Source organism: Oryctolagus cuniculus, chromosome 3 (genome assembly GCF_051225735.1).
Source record: "Oryctolagus cuniculus isolate XC-2025 breed Fujian yellow rabbit chromosome 3, ASM5122573v1, whole genome shotgun sequence".
Classification (NCBI taxonomy): domain Eukaryota; kingdom Metazoa; phylum Chordata; class Mammalia; order Lagomorpha; family Leporidae; genus Oryctolagus; species Oryctolagus cuniculus.
Window position 1 is genome coordinate 179735181 of NC_142869.1, and position 19139 is coordinate 179754319.

The following is a 19139-nucleotide window of genomic DNA, read 5'->3' on the forward strand; positions in this document are numbered from 1 at the left end:
AAGATGTCCATGTCCTAATGCCCAGAACCTATGAGTATGCAATTTTACCCAAGCTCTTCAGTTGCATCCCGGCTCCTGACTGCAGTCCTGGCTCCTGTACTTCTGATCCAGCTTCCTGCTGGTGTGCAGATGATGGTCCAAGTATTTGGACTGTTGCCACCCATGCAGGAGACTTGAATGGAGTGACAGGCTCCTGGCTTCCCCTGGCTGTTAACAGGCATCTGGGGACTGAACCAGTGGATGGAAGATCGATCTCTCTCTCTCTCAAATAAAATGAAAATTAAACCAAGAATGTAATCATACTGTCCATTTGAAAACGACCTTTAAAAAATTCTAAATGCGTCCAGGTTCTCCAAGTCAGTTGTGCATTATTTTATACAAAGATGTAACTATTGATCGACCCCTTATTTGTGCACAGTCCTAGGTGGCTTTGGGTTTGGTTTAAACAAATTGCCCTTCGCACTGCTGAGGTGGGTGCCAGGGTCACTGTCTCAAACGTGAGGCCACATACTGGCCAGAAGCTGACACAAAGCGGGGCTTCTTGGGTTGGGGGCGGCAGGCCAACCTCCGCCTCCCCGCCGCGGCGGCCAATCAGCTCCCGGGGAAGGCGCGCCGCTCGCCACCCACTCTCCGCCTGCGACTTTCCACGTCCCCGGGCCTGGCAACCGTCGCGCGGTCCCTTCCCGCCTGAGACGGTCCTTCCGCTCGGGAACAGCCTCTTCCCCGCGGCTAGCCGGTCCTTCCTGCCCCAACCCGCGCTGCAGGGCACAGCGGGGCGGACGGTGAGTAGGGGTCATCCCTGCGCCCTGGGCCAGGAGAGGCCCGCGGAGACAAAGGCCACGTCCCGAAGGGCGGGGTGTCCTGGGCGCGAGGGTCCGGGCAGGGTGGGGCTTGGTCCCCAGGTGGCGGCTGGTGCTGGGTGGCCTCGTTCCTCTGCGTCCCCTGCAGCTGGGGCCCCGCTGACGTTCTCGCCGCGTAGTTACCTCCCTCTGCTTGTCAGGGGGCGCGTGACCTGTTTTCTGGGGATTTGTTTTGCGCTCCAGCAGGAGCCATTGAGATTGGAGCTGAAAGGAGCCGCGGAGGCACGTTCTCTCACCTGTAGGCTAGGCACTGGTTTCGGGGAAGCTTGCCTCAGCTGGGCCCCAGGGCTGAGGTTCTGCGCGCCTTTGCCGCGGGGAGGGTGGCTGCGGGAGTCTCCTCCGTCAGCCTGGAATGCCTCTGGCCCTGCAGCGGCTGAGCTGTGCTCTTCCCAGATCCACAGCTGAGCTGGCTCATCCTGCAAAGGGAGCGAGAAGGCCGTAACTCAGGCAGTATAGGAGGAAAGATGATCTTTGCCAATTGGAGAATCATGGAAACTTGGAAGAAGTACAGCTCCAACTAGACATAAGGAACAGAATGTATCTGCCCAGCTGCCAGCTAACATCCATCCATCCCTTCATCCTCCAAACTGATGGTGGATTGATTGCATTTCAATACTTGGCCTGCTTGCTTTCTTTTTTGGATTGTTTTGATTTAAAAAAACAGTTATGAATAAGAAGTGCAGAAAACATCAAAGAGTGAGATAAAAAACAATGAAATGAATGCCTGACAGTCTGCCAGGTCAACGAGAGGGCACTGTCCTGTCTTAGAAGCCCTGTGTGTGTGTGTGTGTGTGTGTGTGTGTGTGTGTTGGGGATGAGGGCGGTGCCTCATGCTAACTTGCCTCCCTTCCCTGAGACGTGACATTTGTCAAGAGTTTTGTTTCAATCATTCTCTTGGTTTTCTTCAGTTTTCCCGTATTGTGTTATGTATTCCAAAAACGTATTTGTTGATTTTCCCTGTTTTAGCTCTCATATTAACAACATTATCCTGTACGTATTCTTAAATTTTTGAGATGCAGTCCTGTTGTTGTTTCCTGGAATTTTTGTGTGTATGGTATGAATGTACTATAATTTATGCATTCAACTTCGGTGCACATTTTGGTTGTTTCTAGTTTGGGAGATATATTAATTGTATTAATTATCTATAGTTGTGTAATAAATTATCCCAACACCTACCACCTTAAAAGCAAACATACTAAACAAGGCCTATTATCGCACAATTTCTGGGTCAGGAATCCAGGACATGTCTAGCTAGGGGTCTCTGACTGAGTTTCTCAGATTGTTGTTGGGGAGTCAAGTTATTAACTGGGCTGCAGCCATCTCCAGGCTGGGAATCATCAGAGACCCCTTCCAAGCTGACTCACTTTCTGGCCGCACTGACTTTGGCTGGACTTGTCAGTTCTTTGTCACTGGGCCTCTGTGTAGCAAATCCCAACAACATGGCGGCTTGTGTCCCCTAAGCTCCTGGGAAGAGGCAGGAAGGCAGAAGCCAGATTCTTTTTGCAACCTAGTACCTAACCTTAAAAATGATATGCCATCATTTTTGTCATCTTGTGTCTGTGAAGAGTGGGGAAGGGGATTTCACAGGGGTGTGAATACTCAGAAGCAAAGTTGTTAGGGGACATTGTAAGGGCTGCCTTCTCTGGTCATATGAAGGAATAATATGTCCTCTAACATTCACGTTCTCAGGTGCATGAGTTTCCCTAGAGTATACACATAGAAGTAGAGTATACACATAGAAATATACACATAGAGTTGTAAGACTTGTGTATATTTGGCTTTATTAGGTTGTTCCCAAGCTGCTTCCAAAGTGTTGAACCAGCTGCACTCTATCCAGCAAGGGTAAGAGTACTTGTTGCTCCACATACTTGTCATAACTTGGCCTTGTCAGATTTCACATTCAGTCATTCAGGCAGGTATGAGATAACATTCCACTGTGATTTTAATTACCATTTCCCCATAACAAATGAGGCTAACTTTTTATCTGTTGATTGGTTATTGTGCTTTTTCTCTGTTAATTTTTGGGTCTTCTACTTGATTTCATAATGGGTTGTTTGTCTTTTTTTTATTGACTTATTGGAATGTTACCTTTATATAATCTGGGTACTGATCAATCCTTTGTTAGGATTATATGCCGCAAATATCTACATCCAGCTTGTGTCTGAAGTTTCCTTTCTGTGTATCTATTTCTTTTGTCTCTCTCAATGAATGCAGTTTTGAATTTTAATTTCAAGTTACCTGTACTTGTTTTGTAGTCTGTTTTGTTTGCTCATCAAGATGATAATTAATATTACTATATTGTGTTCTAATGATTTCTAATAGTTTAGTATTTGTGAATTGTTTTTTATAATTTTAACAAGTAGAAATAATTATTAGCAACTGTATAAAAATTGTAGATATTTATGGAGTACCATATGATGTTTCTATATATTTATACATGGTATAAAGTCCAATCAAACTAAAATCTATCTCCTCATTTATCATTTCTTTATGATGAAAATATCTTGAATCATATCTTCCAATTTTTTTTCTTTTATCTAGAGAAATGTAAAGTGCATTAAGGTTGTGTATAGTCAACTACTGTGGAACAGAACTCCAGAACTTCCTGTTCCTATCTAGCTGTGACCTGATACCTATCAATCAACTTTTCCAAATCCTTCCATCTGCAGCCTCAGGAAATCACCATTATACTTTTAACATCCATGTTATGAATGACAAGGCTTCATTTTTATGGCCAAGTAATATTCCAATGTGTACCTCATTTCCTTTATCCATTCATGAGTGGATAGCCACTTAGGTTGCTTCCATTTCTTAGCTGTTGTGAATAGTGCTGCAGTAAACATGGGAGTACACATATCACTTTGACAGACTGATTTCATTTCCCTGGGATTTATGCATTACCCAGTAGTGGGGTTTCTGGATCATATGCTAGTTCTATTTTTAGTTGTTTGAGGAACTTCTGTAGTATTTTCCACAATGACTGTACTGATTTACTTTCTTACCAGTAGTGGGCAATAGTTCATTTTTCTCCACATCCTCATGTATATTTGTTATCTTTGTCTTTTTGATAATAATCAATGTAATTGGAGTGAGATGGTATCTCATTACAGTTTTGATTTGTTTTCTCTGATTATTAATCACATTGAGGATTGTTTTTTCATGTACCTGATGGCCATTTGCAGGTCTTCCTTTGAGAAATGTCTATTTAGTCCTATTGCCTATTCTTAAATTAGATTGCTTATTTCATTATTGAGCTGTTTTATTCTTTGTGTATTCTGGATATTAATGACTTGTCAGATGTAGAGCTTAGAAAGATATTTTCTCACATTTGGTTGGTTGTGTCTCCACTCTGTTGATAGTTTCCTTGCAGAAGCTCTTTAATTGAATAAAATCTGATTTGTCAATTTTTCCTTTGTTTCTTGTGCTTTGGGGGACTGATTGAAAAACCCTTGCCTGTTCTAAATCATTGAAGTGTTTCCCCTATTTTTGATTCTAGGAACTTCAAAGTTTCAAGTCTCACATTAATTCTTTAATCCATTTTGAGTTGATTTTTGTATACAGTGAGAGACAAGGATCTAGTTTCATTCTTCTGTTTGTGGGTGTCTCATTTTCTCAGTACCATCTAGTGAAAAGACAATACTTTTTCTAGTGCACTTTCTTAGCACTTCTGAAAAAGATCAGCTTATTGTAGATTTATGGGTTTATTTCTAGGGTCTTTATTTTGTTCCATTGTTCCATGGATTTGTTTTTATACCAATACTAAGCTGTTTTAATTTCTGTAGCTTTGTAATATATTTAAAATTTAGATAGTGTATCCTGCTTTATTCTTTTTCTCAACATTACTTTTGTTGTTTAGGGTCTTTTGTCATTCCATTACAAATATTAGTAATTTTTTTCTAGTTCTATTTAAAAAAAAAGTCATGAAATTGTTATAGGGATTTTATTGAATATATATAATTTATTTAAAATCATTGAGACTTATTTTGTGAGCTACCATGAATCCTAAGGGTGTTCCATGTGCTATTAAGAATGTGTATTCTGCAGCTGTTAGGTGGAATGTTCTATAGATGTCTGTTAGGTCCACATCATCTAGAGTATAATTTACCTCTGCTGTTCAGTGTTGATTTTCTGTCTGGATGATCTTCTCACTTCTGAAACTGAGGTGTTGAACTCCACTACTACTATTATATTTAAATTTTATCTTTTGGGGCTGGTGCTGTGGCATAGCAGGTAAAAGTCACCTCCTGCAGCACCTCATCCCATATGGACACCAGTTCAATTCCTGGCTGTTCCACTTCTGATCCAGCTTTCTGCTAATGCACCTGGGAAAGCAGCAAAAGATGGCCCAAGTTCTCAGGCCCCTTCACCCACATGGGAGATCCAGAAGAAGATCCTGGCTCCTGGCTTCGGTCTTGCCCAGCCTTGAACATTGCAGCCATTTGGGGGAGTGAACCAATGGATGGAAGACTTTCTCTCTCTCTCCCTTTTTCCTTCTCTCCCTCTCTTTCTCTCTCTCCCTCTCTGCCTCTGCCCCTCTAACTCTGCCTTTCAAATAAATAAATAAATCTTTTTTTAAAAAAGAAATCTGTCTTTCATGTGGGTCTATTAATATTGGCTTTGTGTATTTGGGTGTACTCTGATATTAGGTGCATATATATTTACAATTGTTATTTCCTCTTGCTAGGATGAATTCTTTATCATTATATGACTTTTCTTGCCTCTTTAACCACTTTTGATTTAAGATTTATTTTCTGAGAGAAATATTTTTACTCCTACTTTCTTTTGTATTTCATTTACATGGAATATCTTCTTCCATTCCTTCACTTACAGTCTATGTGTGTCCTTAGAGGCGAAGTTGAGTTTCTTCTAAGCACCTTATGGTTGAGTCCTATTTTTTTTAAATTTAATCAGTCAATTGGAAAATTTAATCCATTCACATTTCAGCTAATTGGTCATAGATTAAAGTCTTACTACTGCCATTTTGATACTCATTTTCTAGTTTTATTATTGTTGTTTTATTCTTTCTCCCTGCTTACAATCTTTATTTGTGATAAAATGATTTTCCATAGTAGTATACTTTTAATTCTTGGCTTATTATTTTTGGTAAAGGTATTATAGATTTGTTTTCTTTGTGGTTACCATGAAGCTTACTAAAACACTTTTTTTAAAAGATTTATTTATTTATTTATTAGAAAGTCATTTATTAGAAAATCAGAGTTACACAGAGAAAAGAGAGGCAGAGAGAGAGAGAGAGAGAGAGAGGTCCTCCATCCGATGGTTCACTCCCCAACTGGCCCCAACTGACCAGAGCTGCACTGATCCGAAGCCAGGAGCCAGCAGCTTCTTCCAGGTTTCTCATGTGGGTGCAGGGCCTCAAGAACTTGGGCCATCTTACACTGCTTTCCCAGGCTACAGTAGAGAGCTGGATCAGAAGAGGAGCAGCTGGGACTAGAACCGGCACCCATATGGGATGCCGGCACTTCAGGCCAGGGTGTTAACCCAGTGTGCCACAGTGCCAGCCCCCTAAAAAACTTTTGATTATAGTAAGCTACTTTGAAATAATAGAAACTTCATATTGATTATAAAATAGGGAAAGAAACAAACCAAACACAGAGATAAGAAATATTAATAAAGAACTATACAGTTGAACTTCATTCCTTCCCACATTTTCACTTTTTGATGTTCCATTTTACCTCTTTCTATATGGCTATCTGTTGATAGTCGTTTTATTATAGTTTTTTTATTCTTCACATTAAAGATATGAATGGTTCATATACCATATTCAAAATAGTACTGTATTTTGGGCCGGCACCGCTGCTCACTAGGCTAATCCTCCACCTTGCAGCGCCAGCACACAGGGTTCTAGCCCCAGTCGGGGCGCCGGATTCTGTCCCGGTTGCCCCTCTTCCAGGCTAGCTCTCTGCTGTGGCCAGGGAGTTCAGTGGAGGCCCTGCACCCCATGGGAGACCAGGATAAGTACCTGGCTCCTGCCATCGGATCAGCACGGTGCGCCGGCTGCAGCGCACCAACCGCGGCGGCCATTGGAGGGTGAACCAACGGCAAAGGAAGACCTTTCTCTCTGTCTCTCTCTCTCACTGTCCACTCTGCCTGTCAAAAAATAAAATAAAAAATAAAAAATAAATAGTACTGTATTTTGATTTTGTAAAGTAACTTTTACCATGAGTTTTTATCTCCTAATGTTTTTTCTTACCCATTACCATTTCATTCTTTCACTTTAAAGAACTTTGTATCACATTTCTTGTAAGACAGGTCTGGTGGTGATTACTCCTCTCAGGTTTTCTTTTGGAGCATCTTTACCTCTCCCTCAAGTCTGATGAATACCTTTGTCAAGGAAGGTGTTCTGGGCTGGCAGTTTCCCCTGTCAGTGCTATGAATTTCTCATCGCACTCCCTCCTGGTCTGTCAGGTTTCTATTGAGAAATCTGCAGCCAGATGGATTGGGACCCCTGTTATATATTATGTGGTTATTTTCTTTTGCTTTTGAGAATCCTCTCACCTTTAACCTTGGAAAACTTGTACATACACACACACACACACACACACACAGATACATACACACACATATATTTGGGGGGTAGACTTCATTGGGTTCAATCTGACTATTAACCACTGACCTTCTGGTTCCTGGATACTTTTATCTTTTTCTAGGTTTTGAAAGTTTTCTGTTATTATCTCTTTTAATATTTTATCTACTCCATAGGCATTCTCACGTCCTTCTTGAATCCCAATGCCATAGATGTATACTCTTTTCATTCTGCCCCAAAGTTCTTGGAACCTATCTTCATCCCTCTTGACACTTTTTTCTTTTCTCTCTTCTAACTGTGCATTTTAAAATAGCCTTTCTATTAGCTTATTGATTCCCTCTTTTGCTTGATCTGTTCTTCTATTAATGCCTTCTGTGGCACTTTTAATATTGCTTAGTGCACTTTTCACTAGAAGGGTTTCTGCTTGGTTTTGCTCCTTTATTTCCATCTATCAAATCATTAGAATATGAAATAAGTTATCTGTGTTCCCTTGAAATTGGTTCAATTGCCTTAAAACAATTATTTTTTAAAATGCTATCACATTTTTTAAAAGATTTTATTCATTTATTTGAGAGACAGACTTACAGAGAGAGAGAGAGAGAAAGGTCTTCCATCTACTGTTTCACTCCCCAAATGGCCCTAATGGCCAGAGCTGGGCCAATCATAAACCAGGAACCAGGAGCATCTTCAGGGTCTCCTATGCAGGTACAGGGGTCCAAACACTTGGGCCATCTTCCACTGATTTCCAAGGCCATGAGCAGAGAGCTGGATCAGAAGAGGAGCACCCGGGACACCAACTGGTGCCTATATGGGATGCTGGTGCCTCAGGCAGAGGCTTAGCCTACTAGCCCTGGCCCTAAAACAGTTACTTTAAAATCTTTATCCAAGCATTTGAAAATTTCAGTTCTGGGGCTGGTGTTGTGACTCAGCAGGTTAAGCTGCTGCCTGCAACGCCCTCATCCCTTATCAGAGCATTGGTTTGCGTCCCGGCTGCTCCACTTCCAATCCAGCTCCCTGCTAATGTGCAGGGAAAACAACAGAAATGGCCCAAGTACTTGGGCTCTTGCCACCCATGTTGGATACCTGAGTGGAGTTCCAGGCTCCTGACTTTGGCCTGGCTCTTGTGGCCATTTGGAGGGTGAACCAGTTGATAGAAAATCTCCCTCTCTCTCTCTCTCTCTCTCTCTCTCTCTATCTCTATCTCTCTCTCAACTCTGCCTTTCAAAATAACTAAAAGAAATAAGGAAAAGAAAATTTCAGTTCTGAGATTGTTGGTTTCTGGCCCTCTATTTTCTTCTTTAGTTGAAGTCAGGTTCACTCAATGTTCTTGATGTTTATTGGTGTATGACATCATCTGCATTTTGAAGGCTTTGTTTGTGTCTGTCCTTCTAGAAACTCTAAGCAGTCTGTTTATTTTCTCTGAGCCTTTGAACACTTCTGCTATTTCAGTAATGGATAGCACCTGAAGTCGAGGTTACCCCAGTCTGCTGATGGTGTTTTTTCACTGTTTCAGGTGTATAACACTCCTCAAGCTCAGATTTGTTCAAAGTCTACAGTTGTTATGTTGTTCATTATGAATGGGGGAAATGCCTAAAAAACCGTAGTCTATCCCACAAGCCTATTTCTTGGCTGGGGTAGTCTCAGATTCCTACTCTTGTGCCCATCAATGTCATGGTGCTAGATCACATATGGAGCCCAAAGCCCATTTGAGACCAATGTAGCTTGGAGTGGAACTGAAACCCACCCTGCTGTGGTCTGCTTGCTGCTGAAGTGGACCAAATACCTGATGTTGCCCCTGTCAGCAACTGTTGATCCTGGCTGGACTATAAGAATGATAAGCCGGAGCCATCAGACTCCACCTGGCACTCAGCTGATGGAGAGGCTGTGTTTGCAGGCACTGGCCTGGAGACAGGAACTGTTAGAATCTCTCAGTGTTGAGTTTTACCAAGCTGGCCCTAAGAATAGTTAAAACAATCTGAAGAAGTATAAATAGGTGGGAAATTTTTTCCTATCGCATTTCAATATTTATGTCACAACTGTAGTAGTTAAACATTATGTGGTATTGGTAAGAGTTATGCAAAAAGATAAGGAGAATAGTGAGTATAAAACTAATTCCTGTATATTTTGAAAACTTGACTCATACAGATCTCTGGTGATGGGACAATAGATTATCCATGTGAGATTAACAACGTAACATCAATTTCTAGGTGGAATAAGAAAAGTTGTTGGAGAGGAAGCAAGATAGTAACCGACTAAGACACTCCAGAGACTACATCCCCACAAAGAAACCAATTTAAGTTATTTACACATCAAGTCACCTTCACAGAAAATGCCTACAGAAACCAGATGAGAAACCGCAATATTTAATTACTGATTTTGAATGTACTTTTTATATGATTATTGAAGACATATTTAAACCTTCAACTATGTGGATTGTCTTACTTCCTTTATTACTATTTAGCTTGATGAATTTTGAAGTTATGTTATTAAGTATACATATTTAGGACTACCATATTGTTTTATTGGATTGGTCCTTTTATTTTTATTTTATTTTTAATACATATTTGTTTATTTGAAAGGTAGAGTTACAGAGAGGCAGTGTCAGAGGGGGAGAGAAAGAGAGAGAGAGAAAGAAAGAGAGAGAGAGAGAGAGATCTTCCATCTACTGGTTCATTCCCCAAATGGCCGCAATGGCCAGAGTTGGGCTAATCTGAAGCCAGGAGCCAACAGCATCTTCCAGGTCTCCCACAGGGGTAAAAGGACCCAAAGCATCTTCCACTGCTTTCCTAGGCACATTTGCAGGGAGCTGGATCAGAAGTGGAGCAGCTGGGACTTGAACCAGGGCCCGTATAAAATGCTGACTCTGCAGGTGGCAGTTTTACCTGTTACTCCACAGTGCTAGCCCCAAATTGGTCCTTTTAGCCTCATGAAAAGTCTCTTTTATCTCTGTAAAGTAACACTATTTCAGTGATATTTACTTTCCTTGTTAGAAACACAATCACACCAGTTTTCTTTCTGTTAGTGCTTGTGCGGTATCTTTTCCATCCTTTTACCTTCAATGTCTGGGTACTTATATTTAAAGTATTTCTCTTTTAAACAAATGTTTTCTTCTAATTGGTTTTAAAATCTATTTTTACATAATAAACTATTGGTATAATTGGTGCCTTAGTTCAGGCTACTATCACAAAAATGCCATTCAACTTGATAGCTTAAACTATGAACAATTATTTCCTATAGTTCTGTATGCTGGGAAGTCCAAAGTAAAGATACTGGCATATGCAGTGCCTGGTGTGGGCCAGATTTCTGGCATGTAGACAGCCACTTTCTCACTGTATGTTCATGTGGCTGAGAGAGGAATCTTCATTCCCTTACTCTTCTTGCAAGGACACAAATCCCATAATTGGTGCTCCACATGCATGACCCTGACTGAACCCAATTACCTCCAGGAAGCACCCCCTCATACCATCCCATGTGTTGGAGGACATAAGTATGCAGTCTCTAATAGTTAGGTTTAAGTCTACAAATTTACATCTGTTTTTGTTCTTTTATTTATTTTGCTCTTGACACACACATTTTATATTATTTTTCTTTTATTCTGTTGTTATAAAATTATAATTTTAACGTTACTATAGGTAGTATAATTTGCCTATCAGTCATTGCAATCTACCTTAAATTAGTACTTTCACCTGTGTTCAAGCATGCAAGACTTTAACAGTTTATCTCCATTAACCCCATTCATGCAATAGTGCTACCATAGTATATTTTATATTTTCACTGTTATATACCACAAGACATTATATTGTCTGATTTAAATAATGGATATGTATTTGTGTTTGCCCATGTATTTGCTGTTTCCAGGATACTTTGTTCCTGCCCATGGTATTGTGCTCCTGTCTGGAACAGTTTTTCTTAAACCTGAAGAATTCCTTATCCCTTAGAATTTTTAATCTGTACTCAGCTTTATGATTATAATACTCTTTATTTTGCCCTTATTTTTCAGTAATATTTTGCCATGCATAAAATTTTGGGTTGGCAAATTTTATTTTTTTAACAATTCCATTGTGTTCTTGTTTTCATAATTACTTCTGAAATATCTGCTGTACCATATTCCTTTGAGTAGAAAGTGCCTTTTTTCTTGTGTGCTTTTCAAATTTCCTCTATGAATTTGTTTTTCAGCAGTTTGATTATGATGTTCCCAATTTTCTTTGTATTTATTTGTAATATTGTTTGTATTTTTTGTATTATGTGTATTATTTGTATTTGTAATATATTTTGTATTTATATTCATAATATTTATAATAATATGTATTTATATTTATAATATAAAAATATTTGTAATTTTCTTTGTATTTATCTTGCTTGAAGAAAGTAGATTTTCTTCAATTTGTAGGTGATTTCTTTGTCTTCCTTAGGTAATTTTCAGACATGAATAATTAAAATATTGCTTCCATTCCATTTGCTCTCTTCTTCTGGAACTCTGATTTCAAATATGTTTTAACTTTTCTCCAGGTCTCATGATTCAATTATACTCTTTCCATGCCTTTTCATCTTTTTATATATCATTCTTTCTTCCCTCATGTTATTTTGGATGCTTTCTACTGACTTTTGCTATGGTTCATCGATTTTCTGGTCTTTGGTTTCTAATATGCTATTAAATCTACCTATTAAATTACTAATTTCATTTTTTCTGAAATTTAAATTTTTATCTATTATGACTTTTAGCTCCATGCTGAAATTCTCCAGCCTTTTATGTAAAATTTTTAACATATTTAATCAGAGGTGATTTAAGTTCTTTGTCTAAGATCTCAAACGTATGAACCACTGATGAGCTTGTTTCTGTTATTTTTTTGTTTCTCTTGAGTTCCAAGCAATTTATCCTTCTTTTTAGCCTCCTTTTTAATTTTGCTTGGATACAAGATATTATGGTTTAAAATTATAAATGTTCTGATTGATGTTAATATTTATTAAGAGGAGTTGTTGGTGGAGTGGGCAAATAAAGTTCCAGGAAATTACTTTCCCACTATGGAAGGCTTTGTTAGGACTGGTCCATTTTCTCCAAAAATTTAGTCTTTACTTTTCAGGCGTAGTTATTATATATATGCCATGAGTTTTTTTAATGTGTCAATTTAAATCATAGTGTGAATATTTGTTGAGACTTTAACCACATGACTTTATTCCCAGATCAGTAGAGGCACTGAAATGACTATTAAGCTGTTTACTCTTGTAGCCACTATTTTCTGCAAGTATCATGGAGTCTCCCTTGTGTATGCATAGATTAAACATCATTTAGTCACTTAAGTGGAATCTGTAGTAGATTTCTATTCATTTTTAAAAGATTTAAAAGATTTGCCTATCTATCTATCTATCTATCTATCTATCTATCGCAGGTAGAGTGGTAGAGAAACAAAGAGATCTTTCATCTGCTGATTCAGGCCCTGAATGGCTGCAATAGCCAGGACTGGGTCAGACTGAAACCAGGAGCCAGAAACTTCATTCAGGTCTCCCACATGGGTGGCAGGCACTCGAGTATGTGAGACAACATTCAGTGCTTCCCAGATGCATTGACAGGGAGCTGGATCAGAAGTGGAGCAGCAGGGACTTGAACCAGTGCTCTGAAATGGGATGTGGGCACACCAAGCAGCAACATAACCTGTTGCACCACAAGGCCCAGCCCTATACATAGATTTTTTAGATTCCCTTCCGTGAAGCTTCTTCTTTTCTGAAACTGCTCTTTGAGTTTCAGTTGATAAGATCACTTACTTTCTTCTTGAGATACATGCTTTAGTATTTCCCTTAATGCAAGGCTTTTGATAATAAATTGTCAGTATTTGTTATTTCAAAATGTGTATTTTAAAGTACTTTTATAGAATATAGATTGGTAGATATAGAATTATAGGTTGATTATTTTATCACTATTTTTGAAAATATTATTTTATTATGGTTTTTTTTTCCTGAGACAATGGAGAGCTTAATCATCAGTCATTTATAAATGATCTGTTCTTTCTCTCCCCTTCAGACTACTTTTAATTTCCTTTCTTCCCTTAAATGTCCTCTGATCCTGAATTCGCTATGATATATCCACGTGAGTATTTCTTATTCTCTTAATTTGAAAGTTGGAGAAACAAGAGAGAACGATAGACATACAGACTGACAGCTATCTCCCGTGAAGTGTTTCACTCCCCAATTGAATGCTACAACCAGAACTGGGCTAAGACAAAGTCCAGAGCTCTGACTTAGTCCAGCTCTCCCATGTGGGTGGCAGGGGCCCACGTACTTGACCTGCCACCTGCTGCCTCCTGGATGCATTTTAGCAGGAAACTGGAATCAGAAGCAGAGTCAGACCTTCAGCCCATGCACTCCAATATGGAATGTGGGCATCCCAAGCAGTATCTTAATCTCTATTCCAAACATCTTCTCAAGTATTTCTTTTTATTTTATTTTTAACATTTATTTACTTGAAAGGCAGAGTTAGAGAGAGAGAGAGAGAGGGAGACCTTTCAACTACTGGTTCACTCCCCAAAATGGTGAGAGAATCCTTTCAACTACTGGTTCACTCCCCAAAATGGCTGGCACAGAGCCAGGCCAAAGCCAGGAACCTAGAATTCCATCTGGGTCTCCCACACTGGTGGCAGGAGCCTAAGTACTTGGGCTATCTTTCATTGCTTTCCCAGGAACCTTAGTATGGAGCTGGATCGGAAGCAGAGCAGCCAGCACTCTAACCAGCACTCATATGGGATGCCGACATCACAAGCAGTGGCACTCCAAGTATTTCTTTATATCTATCTTACTTGGATTTGTTAGTTTCCTGGATCTAAGGAAAGAACTCTGGGAAATTCATAGTAATACTTTTTCTCAATAATAAACTCTTCTACAATGTTTCCATTATATCAATTTGGAGGCCAGATCACATATACGTTGCATCTTCTTTCTGTATCTTTCATGACTTCTATCCCTTTCACATTTTCCATTTTGAGACTGAATATGAATAATTTCTTCTACTCTAGAGATTCTTTCTTCAATTTTGTTTAGTGTTCCAGTTAATTTCTTCAATAAATTTTTATTTGCATCCTTCTCTTTTGACTATTGTAATTTTTCATTTTAAATTCCATTTGATTCTTTTAAAATTATACTTAATTTCTGTTCAGGTTTCCATGTTTCCTTTTTATTTTTCAGTGTATTAAGTGTATTATTTAGTGTTCTGTGCCTAGTGATTCTAGTATCTAAATTCTGCCTCCCTCTGGTATCTTTTGCCTATGTAGGTTCTCTTTCATCATGCTCTGTTTCCCTGAGTGTTGTATAATTTTTAAAATTATATTTATGAGCTAATTCTTTTGTGTTGGAATTTTTATTTTTTGTAGACATTCTTTGTAGATGTATTGAATGTAAATGTTTCTGTCTTTGCTTCAGTTATTCAAAACACTACCTAACCAGGACCACTTCCTGTTAAATTATTTGCTTAGGGTTTTTCAATCCACAGAAGTGAATGAATTCAGATTACAAATCTCCGTGAGGAACTGCTTTGTGGTTACTTATTCTTAGAGATTTACCCCCATTAGCCTTTCATCAAGGTTAAGACAGTTGCATTGATTTCTACTGTGTCATGCAATTTATTTCTTATGTACATTTTCCATGTAGAAGCACCCCTTTGGTGTCAGATTTGTATAGGGATGTCCTTTACATTATATACTTTGTGTGAGCCTGGTTTTAATATCCTAGACTTGAAATTTCAGAGTCATAAATTCCCTAGGATTTTGCAAAAACATCATGTGAAAGGCAGGTTTGTGGTTGGCTCCTTCAATATTCCCTCACTTTTGTTTGGTTTTGGCTTTGCAGAGTCGTTACTTTCACATCAACATATCAATGCATATTACATTAATATATATGTGATATATATAGTACGTTTAAGAGATTTATTTATTTATTTGAAAGGCAGAGCTACAGAGAAAGAGGGAGAGAAAGAGATATCTTCCATCCATTGGTTCACTTGCTGAGTACCCACAATGGCCAGTGTGGGGCCAGGCTGAAGCCAAGAGCCAGGAGCTTCTTCCAGGTCTCCCATGGGGGTGGCAGGGACCCAAGCATGTCAGTCATCCTCCCCTGCTTTCCCAGATGCATTTAGCAGGGAGCTGGATCAAAATTGAGCAGCTGGGACATGAACTGGTACCCCTATGGGATGCTGGTGTCATGGGCAGAAGCTTAACTGCTGTACCACAAGGCTGACCCCTATATGTAGTATCAATAATATGTAGAATATCAATAGTTTGATTCAGAGTATCTTTTCAACTACATTTCTAGAAATCAAATACTTTCTTAAATATAATCAAATACTTTCTTAAAGTATAATGTTTGTAGGTATGCTTATAAATCATAAATGTACAGTTCAATCAACTTTCACAAACAGAACAAATCATTGGACCTGTGCTTAAATCCATTAAGAGAACATTACCAATAAAACCATTACCAAAAATTCTCCCCAAGCTTGTTTCCAGTCACTGCTTTGCCCAGAGGCAAATATTATTCTGAGTTTTAATATGAAAGTTGGTTTAATTGTTTTGTATTTATGTGAACATAATCGTCCAACACCTAAGCTTTTTCTGGCTTCTTTCATCCTCAGTCTGTTGATGAGATTCAGCCATATTGGATATAATATAAATCATTCTGATTATTGTACAGTATTTCACTGTGAATTTATTTAAACATTCTACTGTCATGGTGCCCTAATAGAGACCAGGGTGGAACTAGGGTTGACAAGGCAGGAAGGATAGACTTGGGTGGCTTCCAGTCTTAGATTATAGTGGATGGTGCTGCTGTGAAGTTTCTAGTACACGGTTTTTGTTGAACGTCTGTGCATTTCTATTGGGTATATACTTAAGAGTGGTATGACATTGATAGTCTTAATTTTAGAATGATACTAGAAACATTTTTAAAACACAAGGTTCCAAAGAAAATTATTACTAGTCAACCTCCCCACTTCATGAGGTAGCCGACTATGTACTTTTTTTTTCTGTGCTTGGATAAACATAAAACTGCATGGTCGTAGTTTTGCTCTGAAAAAAATAGGATCATAGATTTTCACTGAACATGCATATATATCAATATATATATATATATATATTTTTTTTTTTTTTTTGACAAGCAGAGTGGACAGTGAGAGAGAGAGAGAGAGAGAGAGAGAGAGAAAGGTCTTCCTTTTGCCGTTGGTTCACCCTCCAATGGCCGCCGCGGCCGGCCTGCTGCGGCTGGCGCATCACGCTGATCTGAAGCCAGGAGCCAGGTGCTTCTCCTGGTCTCCCATGCAGGTGCAGGGCCCAAGCACCTGGGCCATCCTCCACTGCCTTCCCAGGCCACAGCAGAGAGCTGGACTGAAAGAGGAGCAACCGGGACAGAATCCGGTGCCCCGACTGGGACTAGAACCCGGTGTGCCGGCACCGCAGGTGGAGGATTAGCCTAGTGAGCCGAGGCGCCTGCCTGAACATGCATATTAAGAGCATTCTTTGAAGCGTGGGTTGAGCTCACCCTTTTCAAGAACTATATCCTATTTTGTAATGGAGTTTTTTTAATAAACTGTTCACTCACTGTCAGAACTTAATATCTCAAAATTTTTTTCAGTGTTCTTAGGATTTCATGGTAGACTACATTTCTCAGGAATATTCAGGACATTAGAAAAAAAGAAACTCAAGGGAAAGTAGAAATAAGAAAGGATATATGACTTAAAACTGAACTAGTAAAATAGTTTGAGAGAGAGAAAGAGAATGTAGAACCAGCTCAGACATTGAGAAAGGTGTTGGGAGACACAGAATGAAAACCAAAGACTTAGGGGACAAACTAAAAGAAGAGGGAGAAGAGAAAACTCATAGCACAGGAAATTGATAATTTGATCTGTATTTTACATCAGGCTGCTGCTATCTGGGGAATGATCCTAGGGACTTCGTTTCTTACCTATGTCCATCTGTGAACATTAGAGAGCACCTGTTTATGACTGAAGAGGGTAACTGAATATGAATAAAACACAGCTCTTGACCTCTAGTTTTCTGAAACCCTTAAATAATACAGGATGTCATACTCTGCCCCTTTCCCATTGAATCCTCCTTCCTTGGATTGGGCCCATGGCCCATGTGCTTAAGATGCCCCTTGGGGCACCTGCATCCCATGAGGGACCACCTGGTTGAGTCCTGGCTCCTATTCTGGTCAAGCTTCCTGCTGATGGGCATCTTGGGAGAGCAGCAGGTGATGGCCCAAGCAGTTTGGGGAGTGAACCAGTGGGTGGAGAATCTCTGTCTCTCTGCCTTCCAAATAAAATGATAATGAACAGACAGATAAATAAACAGGGGCTAGGGCAGTAAGGGGTTAGCCGCTGCTTCTGAGATTTTACAGTTGAGCTCATCAACCTAGACAAGATTCAAGGTAGGATCTGGCCAGGCACAAAGCCAGGCCCTAGCTTCAAAATAAAAGTGTTGTATCCTACTCTTAATTAAAATGATGCAGGACTGGGAGCAAAGTTCTAGAAACCTCCATGCAATGTTCTCAGAAATCATATTTATAGCGAAGTCCCTACCAGCTAACTTAGCAAGGATACTTTATCTAGTTTTTTTTAGCTCATTTATTTGTATTAAGAAATACCAGGTGTAACTATTGAAACATCAGTAAAGTATATGAAGGAAACATACTTAGATGTAATGCACTTACAAATAATATTCATATGAATACTTGTAAGTAACCCATTTCTTGTCTGCAGGAGCTGATTCTAACAGTTTGGTGTACAGCTTCCATTTCTGTGTTTATATAAATATATAAAACATTTTAAATTTTTTTTCCAAAAAAATTCTTTTTTATTCCAACATTAAAACCAAAAAAACAACCAAAAAACCACCACTCTCTCATTAATAAATAGTCTGACCGACTTAACTTTTGAACAGACAGCCCTATGCACTCCCAGGGAGGGCTCCTGCGCCGCCAGCCAGGGTTTGAGGCCGCATTTGGGGGAGAACCTGACACAAAGCAGAGCCTCGGCGGTCCGGGGTGGCCGGCCAGGCTCCGCCCTCTCGCCACGGCGGCCAATCAGCGTCCGGGGGCGGCCCCCAGCTCGCCACTTCTGCAGTGCACCCCACCTCCCTCGCTCTCTCCCACCACCGGTTTTCAAACCCAGGCCGCTGCTGATCTGCTGGTCGCGCCTCTGCGGAGGACACCCTTCCCCCTCCGGAGGAGCTGGGGTGGAGACTGCTGGAGCAGCGGTGAGTCTCGACCAGAGATGGTTTCCGGTACCCGGACAGGCCCTAGCGCACTGACCGAGCGAGGGGTGGCTCCGGGCGCGGGTCCCCAGCGGCCCGGGTGGGAGAGGACGCCCTGTTCGAGGTCCCTGGGGAGCTACGCGAGGGCTCGGATCTGGGGCCCGAGGCCGCTCGGGCGCAAGGAGGCAGAGGGCTCCCTGCGGCCCCTCGGTCTCTGCTGCCGCCTCCTCCGGCCACCCTGGATCTTCTTTCTGCTGCTTTCTCCTCCGCAAATCCCACCATCAAGTGTGTAATGCGTCTGCCCCTTCCAGCTTTCTCCATTGCGAAAGGTTTCAGAGCTACCTACGGAACACAGATCAATCAAATGCTAACATTTACTCATGGCTGTTGCTTCAGCGCCCACCCCCGCTTCCTCCCCTTCCCTCTCCTTCTTTCCCTCTCCTTTCTCAGAAATAAAACAGTTCAAACCCCGTTCCACACCAAGTCTCCTGTCCTCATCCTTAGAGC

At 40.3% G+C, this 19139-nt stretch overlaps 1 protein-coding gene across 6 annotated transcripts in view; it reads left to right on the forward strand.

Annotated features, from left to right (window-relative positions):
- Window positions 1-582: 582 nt before the first annotated feature.
- The window catches only part of LOC100348562 (TRPM8 channel-associated factor 1), a 49056-nt gene continuing 30499 nt past the window's right edge, over window positions 583-19139 (forward strand). For 2 of the 6 annotated variants that reach the window (XM_070071362.2, XM_008258079.5), the window contains exons 1-2: window positions 617-782; window positions 2648-2702. The gene's annotated coding sequence lies outside the window, so the exon portion shown is untranslated. Of the gene's footprint in view, window positions 783-2647; window positions 2703-18476; window positions 18636-19139 lie in introns of those variants that run through there. The other 4 variants (XM_070071361.2, XM_008258078.5, XM_008258085.5 and 1 more) reach the window with 3 other exon arrangements.